At 48.1% G+C, this 10197-nt stretch overlaps 1 pseudogene; it reads right to left on the reverse strand.

The window, feature by feature from the left end:
- Positions 1 to 1370: 1370 nt before the first annotated feature.
- On the reverse strand, positions 1371 to 2432 carry LOC119310649 (annotated as a pseudogene).
- Positions 2433 to 10197: the final 7765 nt, after the last annotated feature.

The following is a 10197-nucleotide window of genomic DNA, read 5'->3' on the forward strand; positions in this document are numbered from 1 at the left end:
ACTTTGTCAAACCCGGAGCCTCGGGGTTCACCCTGTCCGTCGATTCAGCAGACCTTGTCGGAGAAGATTGGCGTCGCCGACGATTTTTTCTGCCTGCAACCTGAGGTGGCATTTGAGTAGGCCGGAGCAGCAGACGTGACACCAGCTCGCGGGAGCGCCGCCAGAGGACCGGATCTAGAGGATCTAAGCTGTCGGCAAACTCCCCACGGAGCGGAAACCTGCAGGTTAGTAAGGGCCGCCGGACTCAGCGTCAGTCGTCGCCTCTGTCCTGGGGCACATAAATCCTTGAATTCGCTAGATATCCATTCGGGCCGGATTCAGTTACCTGTAACCTGTCTACGACATCAAGCAGGAACTCGAGCCCAGCGTATTCCGGTGCTCACCGGCCGAAGCTACCGCAGCTCGCCTCAAACTGCTGGATTTGGGCAAGCCGTCCGCGGCGGCGGCAGGCTTCATGTAGACAAGGGCTTGGGTTTGGTGGCGACCACTCTCGAGCCGGACGTGGGCGACTTTCACCACACGCACAGGACGTTCAGTACGTGCCGCTGACGGCCGTCACGATTACTCGTGAACTGGTCTACGGCTCAGCCAAAAAGTAGACGTTCTGGTCCACGGACTAGGAAAATCACGCGCGGACGGACGTTCAGCCATACGTGCCGGGGCCACTGGTGGGCACTGTTCCAAGCTGTATATGCGTCGTATCCTCTATTTCCGCTGCTTTTGCGCAGAATACGCCAGCGCATGTTTCCCGAATCCCGATTCCTGAGCCAACGCCAGCGATTTCGGGTGCAGCTGGGCTCGAGCGCCGAATTGCCGCGTCCTATACCACGTCACTGTATTATTAACTGCATGTGATGTTAATCCCTTTTCATGCACCTTGATTGCATGGTAGCCGTTTATTAGGGTGATCTCTCATTGAAAATATCAAGTTGATTGTGTTCATCCAGTTGTAGAACCGTCTAAAATACGTATTGCTTCGATTACGGCATGTCACATGGCTATATATGTGAAGGGTATAAGACAGGCATGAACGGTTCATGTTGCAAGTACATTTCATTATCTTGACGAGATACCAAGACGGTCTTAGAAAGGCGATTAGGCCTGTTCACAAAAAAGGAAAAGAAAAGGAATGCTTACACTTTTCGATGAACATAATGCTTTAGAGCTAGGTGTTCTTGCAGCAAAGTACATGCACCGATCTCATCAAACAGGATTTTGTTTTTGATTCGTCAAGTATTTATTTCACGCTTAGGAACAGAGGAATTGTATCACTAATCATTACGTAGTCTAATATGAATATATGATAAAAGAATATCAATTACTTAATCTGCTGCACATATATGCATGGCTTGTTCATCAACAATGTGCAATCAACAAGACATACACGCACACTCGGATGCAAATTCCGCACTTTCCTTCACACACACGGACACTCGGGTCCTCACGTGCAACGACGCCGTCGGCGGGGCAGGGCATGCCACTTCCATGTCGTCGCCGAACAGCTCCTCCCATGTGCATTGGAAGCTGCCGTCATCCTCCTCCACCGTCTCGACGCCTTGGTGGACGTCGCCATGTTGCCAAGGACTCCTCCAATGCACAGTCGCTGCCATGCTCGGCCGCCTTAGTATTTCCCTGGAGCGTCAGTCCTAATTCTGGAAGCATGTCCGTGAAAAACCCGCCTGGATCCACGCTGCCGTCGTCCACTACTCCGGGGGGCAACGTCTCGTCGTCTTGGTCGGACATGAACGAACGCTCGAACTCCCGAAGCGTCCCGCCGGCGGCATCTTGTTCTTGGATGGTCATTTCTTGGCGGCGTGGGGTTTTGGGACGTGGAGCCTCCGGATGTTGGACCTCGGCGGCCGCCTTCCTCTTCTTCTTGGAACCAGGGGCGTTGATTACCGACGCGTAGGTAATCTCCCTCTTGTGAGTTGAGACGTAGATCTTGCATAGGACCATTCCGGCCGCACCGTCTTGTTCGTCCTCGTGGTCGAGGCCGTACTCCTTCATGCACCACCCAACCCTGGTTCTGGCTGCTCCAGGCCTCTTGATCCCAAAGGAAAGATGGTCGATGAGGCCGACCCGTTTACCTTGAGTGTCTAGCACGGGATGGCTCTTCTCGGAGTGCCAGTTGTAACCCTCGTCGTCGTCGACGACGCGCTGTCGCCTCCCGCTGCGGTCACCTTTGGTCTTGTGACGACGGACCGGTGAGAAGAAGTACCACACGCCTCCTTTCCCGTCGTCCTTGTCGGAGCCAGGCGCGTGGGCACGGTTCTCGATGAGGTCCCCGGGTGGCGCGGAGTAGACGTCGTCTTCGTGGATGAAGCTGCTGAAGCGGCCGCCGTCTGCTCCGGCGATCCTCGGGCGGAGGAACTGGTTGATGAGCTCGTGATCCTGGGGACTGAAGGTGGAGCCGACGGGAAAGAGCTCGTCATGGCCAGCCATATTGAATCGCCTTCGCTTGATCAGAGCTAGCTAGGGGACGTACTTCTCGTCGCCTCGATCAGAAGGAACTAGCTATGGAAGGTCCGTAGGTGTGCAACCCTAGCTAGGTAGGTATATATGGATGGATCGCGACACAGGGCTATGTACGTGCCTTCCTTGATCAATACACTACTAGAGTGCTTCGGACTCAGGAGCGTCTTCAGTTCGTATACGGATTGCTAGCGTACGCATCTAGTGTATATACGGTCCGTAAGGTGTATCGTAAGCGTAGAACGACCGCAAGCTAAGATTCAGCTCTTGGAAACGCACGCGAGTCTCCATCCATGCACTGCACGATCTCTCTGTCAAGCGGACGCAAACGATCGATCTAATCCAATGGATCTCTCTCTATCAAATGCACGGCTTCGCCACGCAAACATCGATCTAATCATCCTTAATTAATTGTGCTTCCCGTCTTCAGTTCGTATCCTAATTGCTAGCGCAGTTCATGTTTCTAAGGGATTGGGTTTGCAATTGCATGCGACGTCCATGTTCAACTCGAGCCCTGCTCCGGTGCTCCCCCCTAACCTAATTTCCGAGGGGCATTTCTGTCGCCGCGAGTTTGGTTTTTTCCTGGCCCGCCGTATCCCAGATCCAAGCCCTGTCTAGCCCTGCCAAGCCCTGTCTAGCCCTGTATAACCCAGACCGTATACGTACAATATCCTGGTCCGGAAAAAAAACATCACATGACCCCACGACCACGTAGGACCTGCCGGATTCAATCATTCACGCAGCTCCATCAATCTTGCGAGCATTCACGCAACTTCATAATTCACGCGGTAGATCTCCAGCGGCGCGTGGCTATCTCGTCGCCGGCGATCTCGTCGGACAGCGGGCGCGGCAACGTCGTGAATCTCCAGCGCTCACATGTACCGCATCCCGCATCCCCCCGCACCCCTCTAGTCTCGCTCGCGGCAACATCGAACGAACTGCCGCCGTCAGAGGTAGTGGTTAACTTAGCAGGGCGGGTAACCTACCTACCCGGCGGCGCATGCGATCGTGGATCTTGTTCCAGTAGTGTTGCTCCTTGTGATCTGGGTTTCTTCAGTGTAGGGTTCACGTAGCGTCGGTTGCCGCCGGCTATGTCCACCAGGACTATCGTTATTTGATGTGGCGGCTAACCTAGGTATCCGACGGCAGAGGTAATCATAGATCTAGCTAGGTTTTGTAGTGCTGCTCCTCGCGATTGAAAGTGATCACGACGGGTGCCGTGGCCATCTTCCTGACTTGGTTTGGCAGATTTGAACGGCCTCAGTTGGGGTTGTTTACATAACATCCGTGATCGTGTGCCATGTGTTGATAATGTTTTCACATGTGTTGATACATATTATTTGTTGTAGGAAATTGCGGACGAGGAGTTAACTGATATGATGGTAGACATGGAGTTTGGAGAACTGATGAAAGACTGGATAGAAGATTGGTAAGATGATGAAAATTCAGATCTTGGAGATCAGTCAAAGAATGGGAACGAATGGGAAGATTTTAATGTGAGTGGCATTATCATGTTGTAATTTTTTTGGTGCCATCCGTCAACATTATATTTTTTGTGTTGAAAATTTGTAGATGGATGAGCATGATGATGGTCAGGAAAACAATTCGGAGCTCTCAAATGAAGATTACATTAGTCAGGTACGTAAGTGAAAAAATTTATTGGCATTCAAATTGAATTCATTCTGGAATATTATATGATAAGTAATTATGTATTTGTGTTGTATTTTTCAGTTCATTTCCGAATGTCATAATGCGTACGACTATTACGGTGAATCCGACGCGGAGACAGGCCTTAACGACGAATCATTAGATGCATCTGATTCTGGGGATTCGCAGTCGTCGGTCATCATGAGTGAGGTATTTGTGTAATCAATGTTTTATGAAAGTAATGTTAAAACATAGAAAACTGTTTTCATGGCTATGTTTTGATTGTGTAGGTGACAGAAGATGGTGGGGCAAAGAATGTCCAAGATACTGCCAGTGCAGATGATAAGAGGGATATGTTCATGCAGATAATGGACATGACTTTTGTGACTCACAGTGTTGCGTATGATTTCTACAACAGCTATGCTAGAGTTAATGGTTTCAGCATTAGAAAGAATAAGGTCAGGTATAGCAAAACCGAGTCACATCATATGCGTTATAGGCGGTTGTTTGTTCCAGACAAGGGAAATGTGACAGCAAGTTGCTAACCAAGGAAGGACACAGCCGTAGGCTCAGAGCCGAGACACGCTGCTTTTGGGAAGCACACTTGACCGTCAAGCTTGACCAAAAGCGTGGGGTTTGGTATGTTGCAAGTTTTGAGGACAAGCATAGCCATATGTTGGCAGGACCGGACGAGGTACCTTTTCTTTGGTCCCACAGAAAAATCAAAGAGTTCCAGAAGCATGAGATAATGTCCATGTGAGCTGCAGGGATTAGAATTCATGACATGATGGATTCCCTCATCAGCAAACATGTATGGTATGGCGGTGTTGGTTTTACCAGGCGTGAAATATACAACCTTTGCGCCAGGGAGAAGAGGAAGCTGCTTTCAAAAGGTGATGCTGCCACAGCCATAGGCATCATGGCCAGTAGGAAACAGAGGGATCCTAGCTTCTTTTTCGAGTACATGCTAGATAAGGAAGGACACTTGAATAGGATGTTCTGGTGTGACTCCCAGTCTCGTCATGACTATGAGGACTTCGGCGACATGGTTGTATTTGACAACACGTACAAGATGAACCGCTATGGTATGCCATTCATACCTTTTGTTGGTCTTATCAATCACCGGAAGACCATTGTTTTTGGTTGTGCCATAGTTTCGGACGAGATCGAAAAGACATACGTGTGGCTGTTGCAGGCTTTTTTGAGGTCCATGTGTCAAAAAATGCCGACGAGTGTAATCACAGAAGCCGACGCTGCGATGATCAAGGCAATTCGTGAAGTCTTGCCAGACATGTGGCACCGTATATGTACGTGGCATATAGAAAAAAATATGAAGATTCACCTCAGTCACAAGTCCTTGAAGGAGTTCCAAACTCTTCTGTACTACAGCACGTCCACGGCCACGTTTGAGGAGAGATGGCACGCGTTTACCAAAAGATGGTAGCCGGAAAAAACTGTAACATGGTTGAGACGGATGTATAAGAAGAGGAGACTGTGGGCCGCGGCTTATCTGATAGAGGGGTTTTGGCTTGGCATGAAAAGCAACCAGCGGAGTGAAAGCCTGAACTCATGCCTTCACCTCCACCTAGACGGTGAAATGACCCTGGAGGATATGATTTTGCATTATGAGAACGCCGTTGTACGTCTCCGTGAAAACAAGGTGCAAGATGACTGCACGGCCTCACAGAGTTTACCGGTGCTAGTTACTAGCTCGAAGGAAGTTGAGATAGCTGCTTCTCACGTCTTCACTCCAGCAAACTTCTATATGTTGCAAGATGATCTTAGAGAAATTGACGGCATGGAGATTGTAGAAATTAATCTGGGAGACGGATCACGGCAGTACATCGTGGCCTGGAAGAATAACTAGAATAGCCGTTTTTGGGTGGAGTATACACCAGTAAATTCCGCAAAACCTATACGGTGCAACTGCAGAAGAATGATTCGAAAGGGTCTACCTTGCAAGCACATATTCCACGTACTGAAGTACTTGAACATATCTAAAATACCAAAGTGTTTAGTTCTTGTTCGGTTCACGAAACAAGCAAGGTTGGGACTGCCCGTGAGGCGCACAAGCGATCTGTTGGGATTTGGTTGGACTGGGGCACAGGAAAGAATGAAATATAGCCAGGTCAGTGTGTTAGCGTCAGAAGCTATGCATGCGGCATGCAAACACCCAGCTTTGTGGGATCAGTTACATGATAGTTTGAAGGTTGTGATAGCTAAGAGTCATGAGTATGATCTGCTACAGAAAAATTTGAGCAAGAATACAAATGACTTCAATAAGTGTGCAGTTGAATATATAGACGATGGTGAAGGTAACATGGTCGCAGTTAAAGATCCTATGATAGTGTCAAGCAAAGGTGCAAAAAAGGTAGATGAGAACCGCCCTGTCTCGAAAAATGGCAGACCACTCTATTTTGATGAGTTGAAAACCCGGTGCGACGCTTACAAATTGCTAGGACAGACTAAACGTAGCAAGAAATGCAAACTAAATCAGAAGTAAGTGTTTGTATGCATTGTGGATTATTGAAAAATTTATCATTCATTAATTGATCTTGTCTTTTATGATGTGCAGAAAAGTGGATAAGGAAGAAGAGTAGAACACTTGCTTCAATTTTTTACGGATGAATCGAGTGAATAGGACAGTATATCCTTTTCACATTATGGCATCAAATTTAGTTCGACACTTAACATCGTGTTTGGTTCCTAAATATTGTAGCAACTCGATCGGCACTTTGTTTAGTGGGAGTGTCAACCTTTTACATCTCTAAATAAACAACAAAATCCGACCTAAATACATGGTAGAAAGAATATTGTACATTTTCCCTCCCCACGTCCTAACTGCCATTAAATAAGTAACTTACCACTCCCCACCACAGATTCACCCACCTACCTCGCGCGCCGGTTCGAACTCCCCTCTTATCCCCACCTACAGTAGATCGAGAAAACCCTCGCCGGCGACCGTTGCAGCCGCCTCCATGGAGAAAAGCCCCGGCTGGCAGGGAGCGATGATGGAGCTCGCCGGCGATGACGAGGGGTGGCGCGCGCAGTTGACGGAGGTGTGCGGCTGGTTCCCCAGCACGGAGATGTTGGTCAACCACGCGCGTGGCCTCATCAAAGTCCTCACGGACGCCGAGAAGAAGCACGCCTTCCCCTACGGCCGCGGCGTCCCGCCGGCTATCCTCCTCGCCTGGGCAATGCGAGAGGCCACGCTGAGTGACTCCCCTGTTCAGCGTGCAAGGTGGTGGATGTACCGCTCCACCACCATGACGCTGCGGCCAGATCCACCACGTGTCGCGTCGAGGGCGGAGCGCGTCGACATCGAGCTCGCTCTCCCTGCGCCCGTCAGCCCGGACTACCAGGTCCGCCACGTGCCGAAGCCAGTCCTGCCATTGGGCTCTGACGTCGTGGAGGACGACGTGGACGAGGTACTACTCATCCCTGATGACCATGAGGAGGACGAGGAGGACGCCGTGCAGATGGTAGCGCCGGTCGCCGTCGAGGGTGGCAAGACAATGCCCATCGACCTCGAGCTCCTTCCCCTCCACCCTGACATAGTGAAGGTGGAAGAAGAGGAGGTGGCTCAGGATCCGTTGGCGCAGCTTTTGAACAAGACGGCGGTCAAGAAGAAGGCTTCTCCGTGTGTGGTGCGCCGCTCATGCCACCTCAAATTTCTGAAGAAGTGGAGATGGGCACAGTTGCCGAAGGAGGAGGAAGTTGCTGGTTATCTTAAGTTAGGTACTCTGTTATATGTTTCAGCATATAAGTTAGCATTATTTTGGGCTTGATGTTGGTTAGGTATGCTTTTATATGTAAGCATATAAGTTATGCAATCGGTACGGTTTCGTCGGGTTCTTTGTGGCTGAAGAACTGAATATCTACTGCTCACCCTAAGTGTCAAGTTCAGTTAAATTTCAGAATATTGAATATGTACTGTTGTTTTGCTTCAGTGTTGCATCAAAGGTATAGGTGCTGCTATATGTTGCTCCTATGTTGCAAGAAGACAATGAACTGGGTTGCTGCACAAATCAGTAGTGTTGCTATGTGATGTGCCCATGTGCATCACTTACCAAATATAGAACATGCCAAAAGTGCAGTGTCTGCCAAATGTAGAACATGCCAAAAGTGCATTATCTACCAATCATGATGGCCCCATGTTATTTCTGCTGCAATATCTATTACACTTTGCCCATAAACTGAATAGCAAATAATTAATCAGCAATTCATCATGTCAATTACAATGATGTCAATAACTTTATGAACAATCTACTTGGTAACTATGACAACAATCATAATGACAAGCAGGCCAAGATACAGAAGACCTCCAAATCCTAAAATCCTATCCCTATAGAGCAATATTTCCTTGTGCATCTTAACCATTGCCCTCTTTTCTTTCTCATTCCTTTTAATTTCAGCTTCATATTCTGTAATCTTAGTCTCCAATTTCTTATTCTTCATGGCAAGATACTTAATGACTGACTTTGCTTTGCTATCCCACTCCCCATCAACCCATTAAACATACTCAGAAGTGATATCATCCTAAATAAATCATGAGCAATTCAAGTCAATTTATAACTGAACTTGTCAGTGCAAGTGTTAAACACTGAACTTTTTTGCACCTTGACCGCAGTAGCAGTACTAGTTTGAAGATCATACTCAGTAGACTAACCTCGAACACACATCCCACTAATGCGCTGTCAAAAATGTCTGCATTTATGCAGAAACGGCCACCCGGAGTTTCCTGATGACCAAATAGATGGAGCTTGTAAGGGCCACAGGTCATGATTTGTGGGCGACGATGCTGGGATGTAAAGAACAACGGTAAAGAACTTACCTTTTTGCCACCAAAGTGTAGCACTGAAGAAACCCTAGCCATCGGTTCTCCCGGCCCTCCGCCGCCCGTGAAACCCCCTCCCCTGTTCCACTCGATCCGCCGCCATTGCCTCCTGTTCCACTCGATCCGCCGCCACTGCCTCCTGTTCCACTGAATTCGCCCCACCTACTTCCAGGACCCAGGGTTCAACCTAACTTGCGGTCGCCACCGCTCTTCTCGCCGCAGCCGCAGCCGTCCGACGCCCAGCTCGCTGTCATGCTTTCGCCATCGAGATTTGGAGGCGCAAATGGAGAGAGAGGGCAAGGGATTTGGAAGGGAAACGAGAAAAGGGGAAAGATCGATGTGAACCTGGCAAAATGGGCTTATGTACCGCTGCCGGCATGATAGGCCGCCTGTGGGGCCCCTCACGTGGTTAGATGGGCCATGCCTAACATCATGGTGAGTACAGAAAAAGTTAATTATACGTACAATAAAAAATACGATGGGTTTGTAAAACAAAATAGAAAAACATGATGCCTGGTAACACGCGATAGAGCCAACGAGCTGACATGACTAATTTTCATCTGTGTAATACGTTTTGGCTCGATATATTTACATAGCTAACATGACTACTTTTCATAATCATCTGATGGGGGGAATTACCAGGAGTTTTGGAAGATGATGACATGCAGATAGCTAAGGCAGAAGGCTAAGTTTGATAGAGTTTAAAAAAAAGTAAAGAATGTGAAAATTTTAATATGAAACTTTGGAGAGCAGTTGAAGAGAAAAATATAATGCGAATACTATGAATGTGATAAATACAATTATAAAAAATTGGAGAATGAGAAAAATATTAAGCAAGAACAATTGATAGTTGAAGGCAAAACTTTATTGGTACGACCAAATTATCTTCTCGGAGCGAATTGTATGACCGAATTGTCTGGTATGACCCTATTGTCTGACAGACACATACACATATATGTGTCACAATATTCGAGATGCCCTCTTTATTACATAACAATGATAGAAACCCTAAGATAATCATGTCGTCGAAACCTTCGACCGGACTAAATCCAAACACTAAAACTTGACTCTTGCATGCCGCATGAATTCTTCAGGCGCGCCTTTTCCTTGCGATTTCGCGAATTTTGTTCTTCACACACTCCATCGTGTTCGAAGGTGACATAATCAACTCGGCGACGAAACGTCTTCTCCTTGCGTCAATGGTGGCCTGCAAAAAATGACATACAGGTTACATGAACCGA

Source organism: Triticum dicoccoides, chromosome 5B (genome assembly GCF_002162155.2).
Source record: "Triticum dicoccoides isolate Atlit2015 ecotype Zavitan chromosome 5B, WEW_v2.0, whole genome shotgun sequence".
NCBI classification, from domain to species: Eukaryota; Viridiplantae; Streptophyta; class Magnoliopsida; order Poales; family Poaceae; genus Triticum; species Triticum dicoccoides.